Source organism: Myxocyprinus asiaticus, chromosome 4, assembly GCF_019703515.2.
Source record: "Myxocyprinus asiaticus isolate MX2 ecotype Aquarium Trade chromosome 4, UBuf_Myxa_2, whole genome shotgun sequence".
Classification (NCBI taxonomy): domain Eukaryota; kingdom Metazoa; phylum Chordata; class Actinopteri; order Cypriniformes; family Catostomidae; genus Myxocyprinus; species Myxocyprinus asiaticus.
Genome location: NC_059347.1, coordinates 54,042,090 through 54,063,090, shown reverse-complemented (window position 1 = coordinate 54,063,090; position 21,001 = coordinate 54,042,090).

Here is a 21,001-nt window from a genome sequence, read left to right as displayed (position 1 = left end):
TTCATTTTCAGCCACCTAGGTTCTGGAAATATTTTCCTCATTTATTTCTTCTGTAGACTTTTCATAAAAGAGTTCTAAGTAATGAACCAAACCAACCAGCTCTGAGGTGAATCACAACATTATAAACTTGGATTTGAAGCAAAAAAGTATTTGAAAATCAGAAGAAAAACACAAAGGTACAAGACTGTGTACTTACCGTCTTTCACAAGGGCACGAACTACAATCCTATGATTGCTAAATAAGTAATCAAATATAATGCGATGGAAATACTTAAAACCATTGATTTGATAAAACTGTTGATTTTATGTTGTTGAGTATAAATATAGAAACAATATAGTTTAAATTTCTTGCAAAATATTGCGATATATACAAATAAATAAGTAGCTTTAGGGAGAAGGGAGACCAACTCGTTTGCATCATTCACAGTACATTATGGGAGAGGGTGGTTACTTCCGGGCTTGTTTGACTACCTTTCTTGGCTGCAGTTCTCTGATTGGTGGATCTTTCTCTGCTGGACCATGGGTAGTGTAGTTGTTCACCAGGAACATGATTTTTAAACAATGAAGTTGAAATAACATGGACTGATGGCTTCAACAGAAGCATATACTATCGATGAACAACCTCAGACCTCACGGTAGGTCTGTCTTTAAAGGTTTGTAAGTTATCGGTAAAAATCAATTTGTCTATCTATGGAAAAACATGAGTGGAATTTTTACATCAAGGAACCCGACCATTGCACTTTATTACATTTTGAAATGTAGTTTAAAATATAGAGTGCTGTGGCTAAGAAAGCAAGGGCTATCACTGTGTGTCAATGTGCACTTAGTTCACCCAAAAATGAAAATACAGACATCATGTTGTTCCAAACTTGTATATGACTGTATTGCAAAAGGAGATGTTAGGCTGTAGGTTAGTCTCAGTCCCCATTCATTTTCATTGCATTTTTTATCATACAGTGAAAGTGGATGGTGACTGAGGCTGACGAAAATGGAGGCATCTCCATTTTGCAAACATCTTCCTTTGTGTTCCACAGAAGTAAGAAAGTCATATGGGTTTGGAACAACAACAAGGTGTGTAAAAGATGACAGAATTGTAATTTTTGGGTGAACTATTACTTGAAGCCCAGGTTGCTCCAGGTTGATTGTCCCTGTAATAGTGTGCTGCATGTCTATACATGTACAGTATACATGTCTTGCACCACAACAATAAAAACAACAACAACAACAAAATAATAATAATATTAAAAATAGTTTTCAATTCACATTCAGCTGTAGGATAGGATGTGTCAAGGTCTTTAGTTGACCTCTTTAAGATGAGTGCTATCCAAACCTGGCTAGCCAATTGATTATCTACCATACCAAAGCAACAATATTGATAGCAATCATTTTCTCTCAGTGTGGCTTAAAAAAGGGTGTCAAATATGAACCGCACACTCTGTATCCTTGGTTACCCATATAAGAAAGATGTGCAGTGATCATTTGTCTTAAATTCAAAGTGGAGCACCAATCCCTTCATTTCTGTCACATGTTTGGAAACATATGTGGCTTTGTGTGATGAACAGTTCTTGTGGACACCAGGGAATTTTCACTGATGAGATTTTTAAATGGGTGCCGTTGATCTTTCCACTGTGCTTTAAACAGAAATGAAATAGATATTTTTTTATGGGCATTGTTTAGGTAACTTATTACATATAGCATAAATGCCTCCATATCATATATGCAATTCACATTTTGCCTATATTACAAATGTTACTTGTTGTGCCTCAATATTTGCAAACAATTCTTCCAGTGCCAGTGCTATAGTACAATATTATGAGAAAGCTTTGATTAATTAATTATTAACAACATTAGACAACCCAGTTCCCAATTCTTAAACTCTAATGATGAAATCCAAATAACTATTGGTTTGTGAATTTAAATTGAAAGGCTTTAGATAGTAACGTTAAAAAATGCAATAGATTTAATACAATGCAAAATACATATACTAGACATAGCACATGTTGGCATATATCAAATAGTGAAATTGAAATACAGTAATGTGCAAAGGTTTTAGGCACTTGTGAAAATGTTGCATAGTGAGGATGTCTTCAAAAATAATGCCATAAATAGTTTTCATTTATCAATTAACATCATACAAAGTCCAGTAAACTTAAAAAAGCTAAATCAATATTTGGTGTGGCCACCTTTGCCTTTAAAACAGCCCAATTCTCCTAGGTACACCTGGACACAGTTTTTCTTGGTTTTTGGCAGATAGGATGTTCCAAGCTTCTTGGAGAATTCACCACAGTTCTTCTATCTATCTAGGCTGTCTCAGTTGCTTCTGTCTCTTCATGTAATCCCAGACTGACATGATGTTCAGTGGGGGGCTCTGTGGGGGCAATGCCATCTCTTGCAGATCACCCTGTTCTTCTATTCTAATCTTTTCTATTTGCAAAAGTAATATTTGGGAGTCTAAAATGTATTTTTCCTATTGACACACTAAAGCTGAAGATATAAATAACCATCTTAAGACAAATGTTTTTGTGAAACATCTTAAGTGCCTAAAACTTTTGCACAGTACTGTATATGACAGCATTTTGAAACAATCCCCCCCCCCCATACTTTTCCTTTTGCAAAGGCCCTAATTTGTATGTGAAACAAGACATAATTGTTATAAATATAAATATAATAATATAAATATAAATATTTTAAGGTGTATAACATAAACATAAAATACTGATGATTGACATTTTTACAGCTTTTCTCCTGGGTCTCTCTTAACACTGATATACTGCACATTGTTTATCTTACCCTAAGGGCCATACAGCACTTTGACACATTTTACATAATTAATATACAATAATAATATTTAAAAAAAATTTATTTGACAAACGTTTTATTGTTTTTTGTTTTTGCTTTACATTCCACCAAATTAGCACTCCAACAACAAATAACAGCTGTCAAAAGATAGCAAATTTAATATTTTTATTCCTGTCATTTATTCCTCCAACAGAACGTAGTGACCTTGTGTCTCTTTATGATGCCATCATATTGATGTTAAATGAATTAGTGCGGTGTTGTGTTCAGAATGTATAAATATATTCCTGATCACTTTCCAGCAAAACAAGATTTCTTTAAAGACACCTCATGAATCTTTTATTTATATACAGTATTTATATATAATAGTGCAGAATCAGAAAATGTAATATTGAAATTGATTGAAAGATGTAAGAGTAACAGATGGAGATGGAAACTGGGAGAAATGATGTGAACATGTGAAGACAGAGGTAGAAACAAGAAAGCTATTACATGACATAAGATAAACTTTAACTGATCCTGTAATAGTCTGTGTGGTGCATGAGAAGAAAACAAGCACTGACGAGTGTCAGTATAGGTGAGTCTCCCCTGTCAATATATTCGACATCAGTATCCTTACCCGTATGACTTTCTTTCATTTGTGGAATACAAAGGGAGTGGTTAGCTTCTGTCATTGTTCATTTTCATTGCATCATTGCATAAATTAGTTTATTTATTTATTGGCTTTTTTTTTCTTTTCATTAACAGAATAGTATAGTTAGGACAGGATAAAGGACAGTATAGAGTTGACAGAAAGGTCAGGAGGGAAAGGAGGGAGAGGGGAAATAGTATCAGTATGTAACACATGCTGGACGGATACAGCTCTTATGTCACATGCATTACCTGCTGTGGAACAGCTCGTCACAGTGAAGGAAACTTCTCATAAACATGTTTTACAATATCATTTTGTGGCAAAATAGGTGAATGTTTAATGGATGTAGTGTGAAACGTGCATTCTTAATTCTGGTGCTGATGTTGATCTGTTTAACATAAATTAATTGTCATTATGAATGATGGAGTTGGCAAAGATTAAATGCTTTTCATGGAATTCATTTGAGAGTTGCTATGAATAAAAACAAATCCCCTGTGACATCCAGCTGCTATTTCCTTTACTTCTTGTGATTTTCACTCTTGTGCATGTTTTCTTTCTTGTCGATTCTTCTCTAAGAGCAGATCCTAAATTTCTTTAAAGGAATAGTTCATCCAGAAACAAACATTTTGGCATAATGTACTCACCACTCTGCCATTCCATTCCATATTGTTTTCTTTCTTCCATTACACACCATAGGAGATCTTCGGCAGAATTTTCAGACTACTTTTTTCCACATATGGCAACTGGATGGTGATTTAAATAGTCAAGGGTTAGGGTTAGGCTACGTCTCCATGGTAACGCGCTCAACAAGCCATGTGATAAGATGCACGGATTGATGGTCTCAGATGTGGAGGCAACTAAGATTCGTCCTCCGCCACCTGGATGCTATGCCACCACGAGGACTTAGAGCGCATTGGGAATTGGGCATTCCAAAACGAGAGAAAAAGGGGAGAAAAAAAAACAAGCATCGAATGCATCATGTTCCAAGCCTTCTGAAGCCATAAGGTAGCTTTGTGTCAGGAACAGACTTTTCCTGAACAATCACTGGGCGGTGCCTGTTTTCTGCATCTTAACTAGCATGCTATTTCCATGCTGGTCTAAGCTGGTTAATGCTGGTTAGTGCTGGTTTGGTGCTGGTCTAGCTGGTGGACCAGCATAGCCATGCTTTTCACTAGCAAAACCCAGCTGGTGAAGTTGGTTGACCAGCATGATCTTTCAGGTGCAGCTGGTTTAGCTAATTAAAAACCTGGTAGGGTCACCAGCACACAAAACACAACTTAAGATAGTGACCAGCAATGCTGGATTTTTTTAACAGGGGTAGTAATAATGAATGTCAGGCTCAACTTGTGCATTTGTTGGCTGTCATAACAACTTAAAATAGTTAATGATATCAACATACTTTAACTTCACAATTTCGCGTGCCCATATAATCTTTAGCGTAAATTATAAAGCAGGTTTGGCTTGCTGCCCGCAATGGAGGTGCTCGAAGAAGAGACTCGACTCGAGCTCAAATATAAGATGGGTAAGGTATCGAAAGATAAGGCTGAAATACCTGAGGAGGAGGTGGTGGATGCCAGGAGAACTGACACTGTGATGAGATAAGAGGTTGCTTTTATGCTCTCTTTTATAATTAATTAATAATTAAAAAAAACAAAACACTGGAGACCGGAAATTGAAAACAGGCGTCCGTTATGAATCGTGGAGTACTTCCTGCAAGGCAGAGTAGCCTGCCAGGAACAATGGATGGCACATTTCTCCCATCGTGCCATCCTGCAGAGTTACTGACAAGCTGTGTCTCTCGTCAGACATCTTTGCATCAATTCAAATGTGCATTCCTTTTCTAGTGGTGCGATTGATAGCATGTTGTGCGTACATCCTTAGAGATGGGTTGGTCTTCATGGAAACTAGCAGTAATCGCATCCAGATAATCAATGATTTCTTCCCTCTGTGATAAAATATTTACTCTTCTGATGGTTAGGTTTAGGGTTGGGGTTTGGGTTGGGGCATATGGATATGCATACCTGATGACTGTATTAAATCATTTACAACCAATAATACAGCTTGCTTTAAAACTTCTTTTTGGCGCCACTCTGGAGACATTTCACACTGTTACTGGAGCTATCGTGTTGCTACAGTATACTGTACGTTCATCAACACTTCCAGCTTTGATCTACTGTCGCCGAATTTACAGTGAGATCAGTCTGAAGCTATCATATGACTTAAAAATACGTTAGTTATTATTATGACACTTTTATGTCAGTATCAATCATCATCCGCTTTTGTTGAATGGAAAAGTGCAGCTCGGACATTCTGCCTATCATCTTATTTTGTGTTTCATGGAAGAAAGAAAATAAATACAGGGTCGGAACATGTGAGGGTGATGACGAAAAATGTAATGTTTTGGGTGAACTATTCCTTTAACTTTCTGTTTCCAGCAGCTCAAGGTTAACATAGACATGTCACACATTTTGTTTGTACAACAAAAGTCTTGGGAACTGACGTCATTTAACATTATAGTTCCCATAATAACAGTGTCTCTCTCTCTCGCTCTCTCTCTCTCTCTCTCTCTCTCTCTCTCTCTCTCTCACACACACACACACACACACACAATAATAAAAAAAATACACGTGATGACAGAGAGCCAAGAAAAAACAAGTTTAGACAAATCACAAATAACTCGAGAGGCTTTCTGAGTATATGATTCAATGGTAGAGCATCCTTCCGTCATTACCAATCAGTCTGCGTTTGATTTGAGCAATCATCTTAATGGGCATATTTTTGTTGTTTCAGTAGGAGACTCTTTTGCTATCAGGTCTATTGTGAGGTCTATTGTATTGGGGGTGCTGTACTCTATAATCTTGAGGCATCAGGGCGATGAGGTGAGTGTCTGACAGATGAGTCACTGCTGAAGGTAAGTGTCAAAGCTATTATCCTGGGGCACACGTCTGCTCACTGCTGTCCTTTCACTTGTCTTTTTCTTGAACCTTTTGGCTCCTTTGTTTGTCCTGCTCTAGCTCTCCCTTTCTTTCTTTCTAGTAAGGATTTGTGCCACATCTTCAAAACTCTGTTCCTATAACATATTCAAGCAGTACCACTAAGACTGTACTGAATGAGACAGCTCACAGTATGACCAGTTATAATGCCTTGTTTTTGCTCCGCTGGCAAAGCTTCAATAGCATCAATCATTGTATGTGGCTGAGCAATGCACAGACTGACAGTCTGTCTGGAACCTACTGTCTCCACTAAATAGGGGTCAGCAAAGGGGTCCTCTGACTATCAGGGGCCTCAAGCTGAGAGAAACCAAGAAACAAGCCACATCTTGTAAAATGGACAAATAGATGAACAGTGCAGTGACTGTTGTCACAATAAATAACTCAATGGAATGAGAAATGCTGTCTGTTTCTAGCCACACCTCAGCACAAACATCCTCTGAACATTTGTTATTGCAGCTTTGATATCAGATACTACTCATGGTAAATTGTTGTATCTTTGGCAATGTATGAAGCGGATGTGTTTATTCTCTTAACGTCATGCATTTGTAATGAGAGGGGGTCTAAAAGGAGGCTGGTGACCAGGGGCCTCACAGGACCATAATCCTTCCTTGACTAACTCTTTCTGAATACCCCACTGCACTCCCATTGTTGTATATGTAATGGGAGCCAGTTGGTACATGATAGCTGTGTGGTATGTGTAAACTTTACTCCCCTGGCCTCAAGAGGCACACTACGACTGACGCTAGAGGCTGTAGCCTTTATTCTCCTCATTAGCACTCAGAGCAGGTCAAGCAGGACCGGTTTCATACATTCACACACGTAGTGTTCATTCTTGTATGTAACAAGGTTCAATGGAAAGGAAGCGGTGGGAACCAGACTAACCATCAAAATAATGTTTAATGATAAATTAAAACATAAACACAAAACATAAACACAAACGCATACAGGGCAGCTGCCTTTAGCTCTCTCTCCTAAACTGCCGCATCCCTGCTGCATTTATCCCTCTCCTCGGCTGATTAGCCCGACTGGGGGCCGGGTGTGCGTAGTCACGGCCCGGCCCCGCCCTCCTCCTCGTCACACTGTACTTGCAACTTTATTTCTTGTATTTGTAACTGTACTGTATATCTCCCAACTGTAACATTATTTTTCATATGTGCAATATATTGTCTTGTTATTTGGTCAATGGTCATTACATTTTGCAATCGTAACAGCATGGGAGCTACAATGAAGCTGGTGTTCAGGAGCCTGGCGGGACCTTAATCTGTTCTTGTATTGCACTATAATATTAAAATTGCGCCAATGCAATATTTACTGTAAGATGTATTGCACCAATGAGTTTCTTGTGTTAATTCTTTGCTTATTTATACTGTAGATGTATATTACATAGGCATGGAGCATCAGGCGTCCTTTTATGGATTTCTTAATTGGTTTTATTGATTTCTATTGATTGCCATGAGAAATTAACTCTTATTTTGATGCATGACCTTCTCCAAATGGGATTGGTATTGTATTGTGTGACAGTATTAAAAGATTCAGGATCGCTGTATAAAAGATTCAGGCCACTTTGGCAGAGATAAAGAAGAGAGGCTATAAACAAACCTGTCTACTAACGTTGATGTTTTTATGTTACTTTAACTTATGTTTTATGAAAAGTGTGTAGAATAAGAAACCATTGGCTTGGAGCCCTTAGGTTGGCCATAGAGAGTGAAGCAAGCTTCTGGCTCTCTAGTTGCACAGCTGCGGTGACTGTTGCTGTTCTCTGGGGAGAAAGAACATAAGGAAAAAATACTTCTAAAGATGGAGACTCTAGACTGTACTCTTCTGGCTGCATATTAAGTGAAGGCAACTTCAAGTGTGCATGAACCAGAAGGTAGGAGAGCATCTGGCAAGGTTACTGAAGACAACCTTGAAGGCAGTCAGTTTGTTGGCCATGGGGCAGATCTTTGTTTAAGGTGCTCATAATGCATAAAGCAATCATAATGTAGCTTTTCATCTTTGAATCAAATTTTGTAAGTTATATATATGTATATATATATATATATATAGGTAACATAGGATGAATTCAGGAAAATTCAGGAAATATTTTGCTTTTCACATCGAGATGTCAAGAGTCCCAGTTTGCCTGAATTCACATTACATAGTGTAATAATCGAGCAAGGCACTTAAAGGAACAGTTCACCCAATAGTATCATTTCTGTCATTACTCACCCTCATGTCGTTCCAAACTCAAATGCCTTATTTTAATCATGGGACACAAAATTATGAAGAATTATTTATGCAGCTTTTTTTTTCTCAGTTCATAGTGACCATATCAGTTAATGGGGTTGGGAACAAAAAACTTTTTTTTTTATTCGGATCCAGTTCCACATTTATTTTTTTAATTAAGGAACCATATGGTTTTCATGAGTTTTGGTTCCATTAATTGCTCTTGAATGTGCATATTTTCTTCTTGTGGACAGAACACCATACTGAAGTCCTTGGATTCCTGCAGCGCTATTCAACAATAGTGCTGCCCTTCTGCTGAATCTACAGTGTGAAACACAAAGTGCGACCAGTGTAGTTTGATTCCCAAATTAATTATTCTTATGAGCTGGTTCTTTTGAATCTACAGAGTGAAATATACAGCGCGACCAGTGTAATGTGGTTCCCGAACAAATGACTCTTATGTGCCGGTTCTTTTTAGGGTATCAAAAACACTTAAATATCAGGAGTGGTTCCTGAATTAATCTCACTGACCTGGAATATGACACAAATTTTTTGTTTGATTAGATTTTATATAAACTGTATATACTGTCTTCGTTATATATACTGTGTATATATATATATATATATAATTATAATTATTGGATTGCATTTATGCCTCTATAAAGTCTATGAAAAGTCATAAAAGCCTGTGTACCTATTGCAAGAACTGTATTAAATTTATCTCTGATTTGTTATATCTGGTCTGAGATCTGAAATGATCTCTTCATTTGGCAACAGACTGCTAAGGGCAGTAAATGCATTTCTTTTTGCCAAATATTTCTTCCTCAAAAGTTAGAATCATTAATGGAACCGTAAAGCATTTTCAAATTCCTATCTGTGAAGTTCAGAAAAGAAAAGCACCATGAAAGAAGTCCATATGATTTGTGCCCAATATTACAAGTCTCCTATAGCCATTCAATAGCTTTGTTTGAGGAACAGATCGAAATGTAAGTTATTCACAGATAATCTTCCACTCTGCCAAAGCTCTGAAATTTCATCCATGCTTGTATACTTGTATTCAGATTTTTATATATTTTTTTAAACAGAGTGTTATTCACTGGATGATAGTATTTTTCGTGCCCATACACCCAACAATATTTACCGCTTTGGCCACTGGGGGCAGTGTTTCACATTTTAGTTAGCAAAGACCGATTTTAGTAATATAAAAGTCAACCTTCTGTTTCCGATTTCACTGTGAGAACAGTCTGCATTTTAGGTGTTTAGTAAACTGATTAGATTTAAAGAAAAAATCTAAATCTTTTTTGATTTTTTGAAACATTTAAGTTTCATGTACTATGTCAACACAACTTTTAGAACTCCAAACTGCCTCTCTTGTTCAAAAAACAAACAAAAAACAAAAATATTTATTGAAAAAATCACCTTCTGAAATTGGTGACTTTGTGATGTCACACACAGTACATTAATGCATGACGGCCCATTGTTACTATACATGTTAAACATGTCAGCAATGTTTATTCTTGCCCTGTCCAGTCATGGTGAAATACTCAGGAAGTAGTCAGAATCATCTTCTTATGGAGTTTAGGTACTGTTTTGGTGATAATTTATTTCAAACAATATAAATGGACCTCAGGGAGAAATAATAGTGATAAATCACCAGCTAGAACCACCTTATTATTGTCACAAAGTTGGGAGAAGGAAAGTGCAAATCTGAAGGTTGGGTTTTGAAGCACAAATTCTTCACAACATTTCTTGCACTATCATGACATCTGTGTGATCAGTATTCACACAGGATTTAACAGGACACCTCTGGTGAGCAAGTTCCACTTTAATGAGATGTTATGTCTATATATGTCATATAACTAAATGTAGCAACAGGGTTACATTCAAAAATTTCAGTGTAGGGGGTTCATACAAATAGTTTTTTTTTTCTTCTGTGCTTCCAACTGAAAATATACCTTCCTAAATTTATTAAAAAGAACACAGTAGAAGAAAAAGTACCTCTGGAGGCCTGAGAACAGTAATGGATACAAATATCCTTCAGAGGTGGGGATTTATTTGTCATTTTTTCTTGCATATAGCCAATAATTTGTACATCTAATTTAAAACATTTTACTTTTTTAGACCACTAATTTATCCCAGTGAAAATTGTGTCCACTAATAGCTCCATTAGCCATAAGCTTGTTGATTTAAATCAGTGCCAAGCTTCAGTCATTTTAAATCTGTCATCACTATTCTTGTTCACAGCTCCAGTTCTGGAAACAGTTTGACTAATAATAGTTTGTTAAAATCTATGATGATTGGATTACTGCAAAGACAGCTGCAAACCATAGCCTAAAGGGAGAGTGAGTCAGATAGAAATGCTCGATTTATCAGCTTGTAGCATTTGAATAACTCTGAATGAGATGTGCACTTCCATAAAGGTGAAAAAGGTTCTTCTTTATGGGGGCTCTCTGAAACAAGAGGTCTCTGACAATGGGGGCCCTGCTGCCTGTACGCAAACACCCTGTTTCAACAGAAGAAAGAAAGCAATCTTCCTTCTCCCTTTTCTTTTATATTTTTTTTTTCTAATTTGCCACTTCTTTGAGTGTAGGCGTCCAAACAAGCCGTATTTAATTAGTATTTTTCATCTTATACAATAAATGAACTACAAACATTTACAAGACAAAATTATCTTCTTTATTTTCAATCAAAGTAAGCCGAGGGCAAAGCAACAAAGAAGACAATGTCCAAATAGCAATTTAAGTTATGAAAGTTTTTCATGACTTGTAAAAAAAAATTTTTACCAGGTAATAACAAATTGTACAGTTGTAGCAAATGCCCAGATTTAAAACCTAACAGAAATGAAAAGAAACACACTTCTACAAAAACCTTTAGTTTCAGCATGATGTTGTGACTTCTGACTTGTCATCATATGGCATTGCCAGTTTGGGGTTTATTGAAAGTCAATTTAGTGTTTTCAAAAACTGAATTGAATTTATCAGTTGAAAGAATTGAGTTTAATATTTATGCCATTTATTAACCAATCCTCTTGGTTAGAGTGTTCTTGAGGAGCAGGTGTTTAAAGCATTTTATTTTTACACCTATACACCTACACCTATTCAAACACAGCAAGACTACAACAAGGCATTTCTTTCACCACAAATAAGAAATGAGGTAAACACTGAAAAAATCAAATTGCACACATTCAGTTCTGCAGAGCAGAATTTTGTTCAGTCAAACCTCACTAAGGAACCTGATTGCATACCCATTAGACATTTTTATAAGCCTTAAAGCAGAACAACAGTAGGCACATTAGCCACAAGCTTGTAGTAATTAACATCAACAACATGGAGCTTTTACATTTACATGGACTATTGCAGTTTTATAATGAGTATTTTCACTTTGAATAAGTCCTCTGTCTTATGCATATGAGGAAAAATAATGTGACACTCAGTACATTTACCAAACGATAATTTGTCTTTTTAAAATGTCATGTAAACACTTTTATCTTATTTGAATCATTCCAGTCCGATTTTGCTAAGTCAGACCTAGATAATACGATTGTAACTGTGCACATGGTGGCGTGTGATGTGTATTACACACTTTTGACTGTGTCATGTATACTTGGACAAACAGATGAAGACTGTTGCGCTCGACTATGCAAAAACCAACTCGATTTTACCTGCACATGTAAACTTACTGAGGTGTCATGTCATTAGACATTACAGTCTCTGTTCACACTGAACCCAATTTCGATTTGTTTTTCACATCTAGGATTGACTGTCCACACTGTAATTTTGCAAGTGATGGAATCGGATCTGTTTGATCAAACAGTGTAGTCAATAATCAGTATATCTATACTGGTTGCCATAAAAATGACTTAAAGGGTTAGTTCACCCAATAAAGAAAATTCAGTCATTGTTTACTCACCCATGTGTTGTTATAACCCCATATGACTTTCTTTCTTTTTCTTAACACAAAGGGAGAAATTGTAAAAAAAATGTTGTGCTCAGTGAAGAAAATCAAATGGTGTTATAACAACACAGGGGTGAGTAAACAATGACTGAATTTTTATTTTGGGGTGAACTATCCCTTTAAGCATCACCAGCACAATAGAGCGCAACAGTCTGGTTCCAGAAGTAAAAATCTAATTAATTTTTTCCATAGACGAATTGATTTTCAATGATTATGTATGAACTTTTAAAAACAGACCTACCAAGAGCTCCGAGGTTGTTCATTGATGATATATGCTTCCGTTGAAGCCATCAGTCTGTGTTATTTCAACTTCATTATTTAAAAATTGTGTTTGATAGTTTGAAATTCCTGGTGATCAACTACAGTCCAGCAGGGAAAGCTTCACTGATCAGAAAACTGTGGACACGAAAGCCAGACAAACAAGTCCATAAATGACCGCCCACTCCCATAAGGCACTGTGAATGACGCAAAGGAGTTGTTCTCCCTTTACCCTCAAACTACCGTACTTGTTTATTTGTATATATTGGAATATTTCACAATAAGTGTAAACTTTATTGTTTGTATACTTATAATCAACAACCTAAAATCAATAGTTTTATATATTTACATTGCTTTATATTCTATTATGTCATTCGCAATGCTTTATAGGATTGTAGTTTGCGCCCTTGTGAAAGTCAGTAAGTACACAATCTTCTACCGTTGTCTTTTTGTCTGATTTTGAAATACTTTTTCATATAAAAACAACATTTGTAATTTTATGATTGTCCTCAGAGCTGGTTGGTTTGGTTCATGGCTTAGAACTCTTTTATGAAGGATTTCATAAAAAGCCTATGAATAGGAAAAATACCTCCGGAACCCAGACGGCTAAAAAAGTGAGCTGGCACTGTTGCACTCTATACCAACAGACTGTATTCAGCAAAAACTTAAAGTAGTGGTCAGTGTGGAAACTGGACATTTGTCCTCTGGTTATGTCTTTCATGAGGCACATGAGACAACATAAGTGTCTATACTGAGTATCTGACACATTCATCCATGTGCTGTCTATAAGCAGTCTCTCGTTAACTCATTCATTACATGGCGAATAACACCTAGCTCAATATATTGGGAAAGAGTGAGCAAAAATGACTGCATTCGGACACAGATGTAGACACTTCTGTTTTTCTTTTTCTCGCTGTTTAGACTACAAACAAGTAAATAAATTTGTCAGATGCGCCAGCAAATCAGATTTTTGCAACAGAAAATTGCCATCCGATTCGGTAATGAATATTTCTGTAATACAAATACCAAACAAAACCAAACATCTATAGTTTAAACATATGCCAAACAGACACACCTCTTTCAGTGTGAACCATTGATTCCCTCACATTTCATCTAAATACACAAAAGACACCAAACAGAAGTAACAGTCATCTTAAATATGAACTGACAAAAGAAACAATTTTTATATAATAATTTCACTATTAGTGTTAACAACAATGATTGATCATTGAAGACATTTCCAGGTAAATGAAACATTGAAAGAACAGCAATAAGGGAGGGCCTAGGAACTTTACCACCCAAGACTTAGTTCACATGACATGGTCTCTAAGTACTTAATGTACATAATGTATGAATCTGTGCTGGTTATTACATACCAAGCCATCTAAGAAATACTTGCAATTTATAATAATGTGTCATTTGAATTGCTTGCAGAAACTAGAGGATCAACATTTTCCAGCTTCATGAATGTGTAGTGGACATGTTAGCTGAGTAAATCAGAGAGAATCATAAAGAGAATCTTGATAAAAAAAAATACAGGTATTGTTTGGGAACAGATGCACACAGTTTATTATTTGGCATTATTGGCTTCTGTCATAGTCTGTCCTTTGAAAACCTACACTTGGTCACTTCATGCATTTTTACTGATCGAGCAATCCAGTCATGAAAAGACCAAGTGTAAATGCAACCTGATGTGGTTTGAGGTACACATTCCAGAAGCAACTAGGCCAAGTGTAAATGCATCTGTAAATGCAGCCAACTGACATAAGCATCACCACTTCAAAGGAAACTCTTTTGAATTTGCATATAGCACGGGATTTAAAGATTAGATTTAAATTTTTGTGGAGACACATTTAAAGGAATAGTTCACCCAAAAATGAAAATTCTCTCATCATTTACTCACACTCATGCCATCCCAGATGTGTATGACTTTCTTTCATCTTCTGAACACAAAGAAGATTTTTAGAAGAATATCTCAGCTCTGTAGGTCCATACAATGCAAGTGAATGGGTGCCAAAATTTTGAAGCTCCAAAATCAACATAAGGGCAACATAAAAGTACTCCAGACAACTCCAGTGGTTAAATCAATGTATTCTGAAGCGATATGATAGGTGTGGGTGAGAAATAGATAAATATTTAAGTCCTTAAATATTGATCTGCCAGGAGGGTGAGTAAACCATGAGAGAAGTTTCATTTTTGGGTGAACTATTCCTAAGTTGCCATGTGTAATTGTAATGTGCATACCTAATAAAAATGCACAAAGTGGTCAAGTTTTAGAGATTTTTGGGCTTGTGAGCTAGCCATTGGGGACCTATGACTGTTAGGGCAGAGAGGGCATTTTCTTTGTTTTGTTAAGCAACTCAAAGATCAAATTTTTTTTGACATTTTAATTTTTTCCTCGATTAGCATTACAAAGATTCTTAATAACTGAAGCATGCTCACTCCACAAACACATGACAAATATCCCTTTTTTTAGGCATATTGACTTGGAAAATATTTTATACAATTGTGCATTCTTTTTGTCAAGAACTTACTGCCAACTCAAAACAATAAATAAAAGCCGGACGATTTAATGCATTCTACAAAACAGATATGTATAGAATGAAAAATAAAAAACTAAATTTCTGCAGTATATCTACAGAATCCAAGTTTCCCAGCATTGTGGAATCACTAAAAGCCATTAAAAGGTCTTAAAGGCCCAGGGTGAACACAAAAAAAAAAAAAAAAAAAAATAGACGATTATGACATCCTGGATCATTTAGAGGTAACTGTCACTCCTTGGCATGTACATTCAGTGTGTTTCCTCAAGAAAACTTTAAAAGGGTCATGTCATGAGGAATCACATTTTCTACTATAAAAACGTACTGCGAATTTCAGAACTCAAAACTTAATCCCAGTGCAATAAAAGCATTTTCTGAAACCAAGCAGTCAAAATGCCTTGTTCTCTATTTCCGTAATATTGTGATGTAACAAAGGGTACTCATTATTTCATGACTGCCTCTACAGCACCAACATCAATGCCTACTTTACATCATCACACACTTGGCCCCACTCACTGGGGCTCAGTTCCAACTCAGAGAGAGAAAGTGAGCAGGACAAACAGGCCTAATGTGGCCTAACTCTTTATGAACATTTGCGCTATTTTTTATTGTTGGTATATGTAAACACGCACTAGATGGATGTCTTTGACAGTTTTGATGCGTTGTGCATTTCAGCGCAGAATGATTGTGCTTTGGACTATGTGTGTGCATCATGTGGATGTGTCTTCAGCATATTTCAGCGTGGATTGCATGTTTTGTTGACTCATATCAGCTTCATATCAGATTGCTTGCGAACCAGTCATAAAATGATTCAAGCTTTGCTAAAGAATTGTCATTGTTAGTTAAAACACTGTCTACATGGGGCGCGTTGACACAAACTTTCTAAACCATTTATTTGTGTCGTTGGCTGTAGTAGTTCCTGCGCGTGCAATGCAAAATGGTGCGGGACATCTGTTTACTGTCAACGCGACACACCACAATGGATGATTCCACGGTAGACAGCATCATTGATTATAATGGGCTCTATTGCTTTTGACGCCACTCTCATGTCCAGTGTAGACAGGGTGTGAGTGTGTGCTTGAGGTTAACAGTTTTATATATTCGGATGCAATTTGCTGGAAAACTGTAAACCCTGAAATTTTGTTTTATAAATGTTGTGGTCTCATAGAGTTTGTTCATTCTCTTCTGAATGAGTTTCAAATATGACTGTATTTGAGGAGCTGCACAATGTTAGCCAATCAGAACAGTAGGCATTTACATTGACGTTTAAAGGAGGAGCAGAGGCTAAAACCGAGCGTTCAGACAGAGGGCCAGAGACAGGGTGGTTTTAATGCAAAAAACTTTACTAACATTATCAGTGGATCTCAGGGAAGATAATAATAAAAATTAAAAAAAAAAAAAAAGCATTTCATGACCCCTTTAAGAGCTTTTTCCTTCCTTCAACTGCTTAATACTTGTAGTTTGAAGGTTTGGTATGATTATGGTATGACCCTAACTCTAACTCTAGCTAAATTACTGACTTCAATGGCATATAAACATTTAAAAAAAAGTTTTTTTTTTTTTTTTTTTTTTTTTTTTTTTTTTAAAGGTGTTATGTTACAATACTTTCTCATATGCCACACACACCTCAGCTTTAATTAACTTTTTTTTTTTTATATATAACTCTTTATTATGGACTCTTAAACCCTTAAGAAACTGCTGTTGTCATGAAGATGAACTTCTGGCTACAGTTATCTTTAAAGTCGTCCATCACTTAACCTTTCCACTTTCCTGGACACTTTTATGGCTTAGTACAAATGTCACTAAAAACATTTATAGTTGCTTCCTAATTTTTTTTATCGTTGGTTCAACAACAGCATTGCCATGATTGGCTTCCTTACCTTGAGTGTGTTTAAGCCCATAAAAAAGATATATATACACTGGCAGCCAAAAGTTTGGAATAATGTACAGATTTTGTTCTTATGGAAAGAAATTGGTACTTTTATTCACCAAAGTGGCATTCAACAGACCACAATGTATAGTCAGGACATAAATAACGTGAAATTTACAAATACAATTTGAAAAAAATCCTCCACGTGCAGCTATGACAGCTTTGCAGATCTTGGCATTCTAGCTGTCAGTTTGTCCAGATACTCAGGTGACATTTCATCCCACGCTTCCTGTAGCACTTGCCATAGATGTGGCTGTCTTGTCAGGCACTTCTCACGCACCTTACAGTCTAGCTGATCCCACAAAAGCTGAATGGGGTTAAGATCCATAACACACTTTTCCAATTATCTGTTGTCCAATGTCTGTTTCTTTGCCCACTCTAACCTTTTCTTTTTGTTTTTCTGTTTCAAAAGTGGCTTTTTCTTTGCAATACTTCCCATAAGGCCTGCACCCCCGAGTCTTCTCTTTACTGTTGTACATGAAACTGATGTTTAGTGGGTAGAATTCAATGAAGCTGTCAGCTGAGGAGATGTGAGGCATCTATTTCTCAAACTAGAGACTCTGATGTACTTATCCTCTTGTTTAGTTGTACATCAGGCCTTTCACATCTCTTTCTGTCCTTGTTAGAGCCAGTTGTCCTTTGTCTTTTAAGACTGTAGTGTACACCTTTGTATGAAATCTTCCTTTTTATATATATATATATATATATATATATATATATATATATATATATATATATATATATAGCCTTCATTCCTCAAAACAATGATTGACTGACAAGTTTCTAGAGAAAGTCATTTCTTTTTTTTGCCATTTTTGACCTAATATTGACCTTGAGACAGTGTTTCCCAACATTTTTTCTGCCACGGCACACTTTTTACGACTAAAAAATTCTACGGCACACCACTATCCCACATAGGCTAACCATCGTCAATAATTTTCCTTTTCAAAAACTTGTCCATGTTTTCTGTCCGTCTTAGTAGCGTGTTTACTTGTAATGTTTGAAATTCGGCTATGCAAAAAAAAAAGTCATATAGGTAGGCTACGTTGTGTGAGGTCACTGGTGGCAAGAGCGCTAAATGGGTAATGAAAAACAACAAATTTGCTTTTCAAATTTGTAGATTTGTTCTTGCAATGCCACAACAAATTACAGGGATGCAAACTCATGAGGGCTGAAAAAGGTAAGACAATCACTGGTCCACGAAAATGTTCCTGGGAATATGTTTGTTTTTGTTTTTTAAAGAATAAGCTAAAAGCATCAATTCCAGCTATTTTAGTGATTCAAGTTTATTCAAGTTTACAATTGTGCAGAATTAGCTGCAAAATAAAGAGTATTTTGGTGAGGCTTGCTTCTGTTTCACAAATTTGTTCAATTTTATTAACTGATTAAAAGTGACCCCTTCTGGAAAGGTCACTAGGTGGTGACAAATAAGCGTCTTATGTGCTATGTGCTATGAGTGAGTCAGTGAATCATTCTGAGTCGTTCTTGACCGAAATCTACCAAGAGACTTTATAGTGTTTAAGCATTAAAAGAACAAAGCAGATCTATAGTCTTCCTTCAGTCTGAACATTATTTTTCACCCAAAAAGACAACAATAATAGTGAGTTTCAATAACATCCTTACCTTCTCCTTTATTAAAACTTGCATGGCTACAAATCTACTGACTTCAGTATAAGAATCATAAACACAAAGCAGATCTATGGTATCATTTTCCTACAGTAGCCTATTTAAACTGCTGAGCATGGCTTTTATCAGAAAAGACCACAATAATAGACAAATAATAATAATTCTGAATTTCAATAATGTTCTTTCATCATTGTAAAACGCATTTCACATGAGTTGAGCCGAGGTGTCAACGCTCCGCTCAACGCCAGCGTCAAGCATTGCATTGCCCTCCACAACGCCTGCATTGCCCTCCACATGATAAGCGTTACAGAAAGCGTCACAGAGGGGCGATTTTACGAGTTTGCCACATAAAAAGCGGGATGTGTGCACAATAAACATTGAAAACGTGTATTTGGAAGAGAGAACTGTGGCAGCTCAAAAACAAACACAAAGACAATGTTAAGTTTCATTTAAAGAACCAAATAGCTTTCAACTGTGTTTGATATAATGGCAATGTGATTTTCTAGTACCAAATTAGCAATTTAGCATGATTACTCAAGGATAAGGTGTTGGAGTGATGGCTGCTGGAAATGGGGCCTGTCTAGATTTGATCAAAAATGACTTTTTTCAAATAGTGATGGTTCTGTTTTTTACATCAGTAATGTCCTGACTATATTTTGTGATCAGTTGAATGCCACTTTGGTGAATTAAAGTACCAATTTCCTTCCAAAACAGCAAAATCTGTACATTATTCCAATATTCTGCCAGTGTATATATATATATTGTTCACATTAAATTCATTAAAACTATATAGTTTTAATGAATTTAATGTGAACAATCAATGCATAAAGCTTTGTAAGAATGGCAAATACTTTATGCATCTTTTATTTACCTTAAAACAATAGTTCACCCAAGAATGAAAATTTTGTCATCATTTACATTCACCCTGGAATGCTATTCCAGACCTGTATGACTTCTCTCTACTGCGGAACGCAAAAGGAGATGTTGGGGACTGACAGCCTCATTCCAAACTGAATGGTGGCTAAGGCTGTCAGTCCCTAACATTGTACCTTACAGTACATCTCCTTTTTTCTATTCAATGGAAGAAAAGCCATATGGGTCGAGAACAACAATATGGTAGTAAATTATGTCAGAATTTTCATTTTGGGTTGACCTAACCCTATTAAAGGTGTCTAATGGCTAACCCAACCAGTATTTCATCTTAGATAGCTCAAAATGTGCAAAATCTACTGTAATTATTTTATGTTTATGGCATCTCTTTACAGTCCATTTTCACTCATCTTGCAAATAAACACTTGGTAAAGAATAAGACACCAATGCACAAAAAAACAATAGATTTATAAAAGCCACGAGGAGCCACAGTCAGACCCACTAGGACTAAAGAAACGCACAATGAACACTAAAATATAAACATCTGAGTCACAGATTCTGCTCATTCAAATTGTCCTTGCTGGATCTTCTATGTACAGTATACCTATTCACTCTCATTGTAAACTATAGCAGCTACTGTATATCACAAATGATAGATTCTGTCCCCTTTGGTACCCCATTGGTTTTCACACCGGTGCAAAAATATCTGCTTCACATCCTGAGCGCACTATCACCCAGCACACACAACATGCAGGGGGATCACACACACACACACACACACACACACACACACACACACACGTTGGTGCAGCTATCATTATGAGGACTCTCCATAGACATAATTATTTTTATACTGTACGAACTATAGATTCTATCCCCTATCACTACCCCTGAACCTAACCCTCACAAAAAAATTTCTGCATTTTTACATTTTCAATAAAACATCGTTTAGTATGTTTAAGCGATTTGAATTATGGGGACACTAGAAATGTCCTCATAAACCACATTTATAGCATAATACCCTTGTAATTACCAGTTTGTAACCTAAAAGAAAGTCCTAGTAAACCACCTAAACCCGCCCAAACACACACACACACACACAAATGTTCATTTCAGAAAACAATTTTGCAACTGTGCAATACCATCTTTTGGAAAAATAAATACAGGCCATTTGGTGGTCGCAGTTTGTCACTTGATCC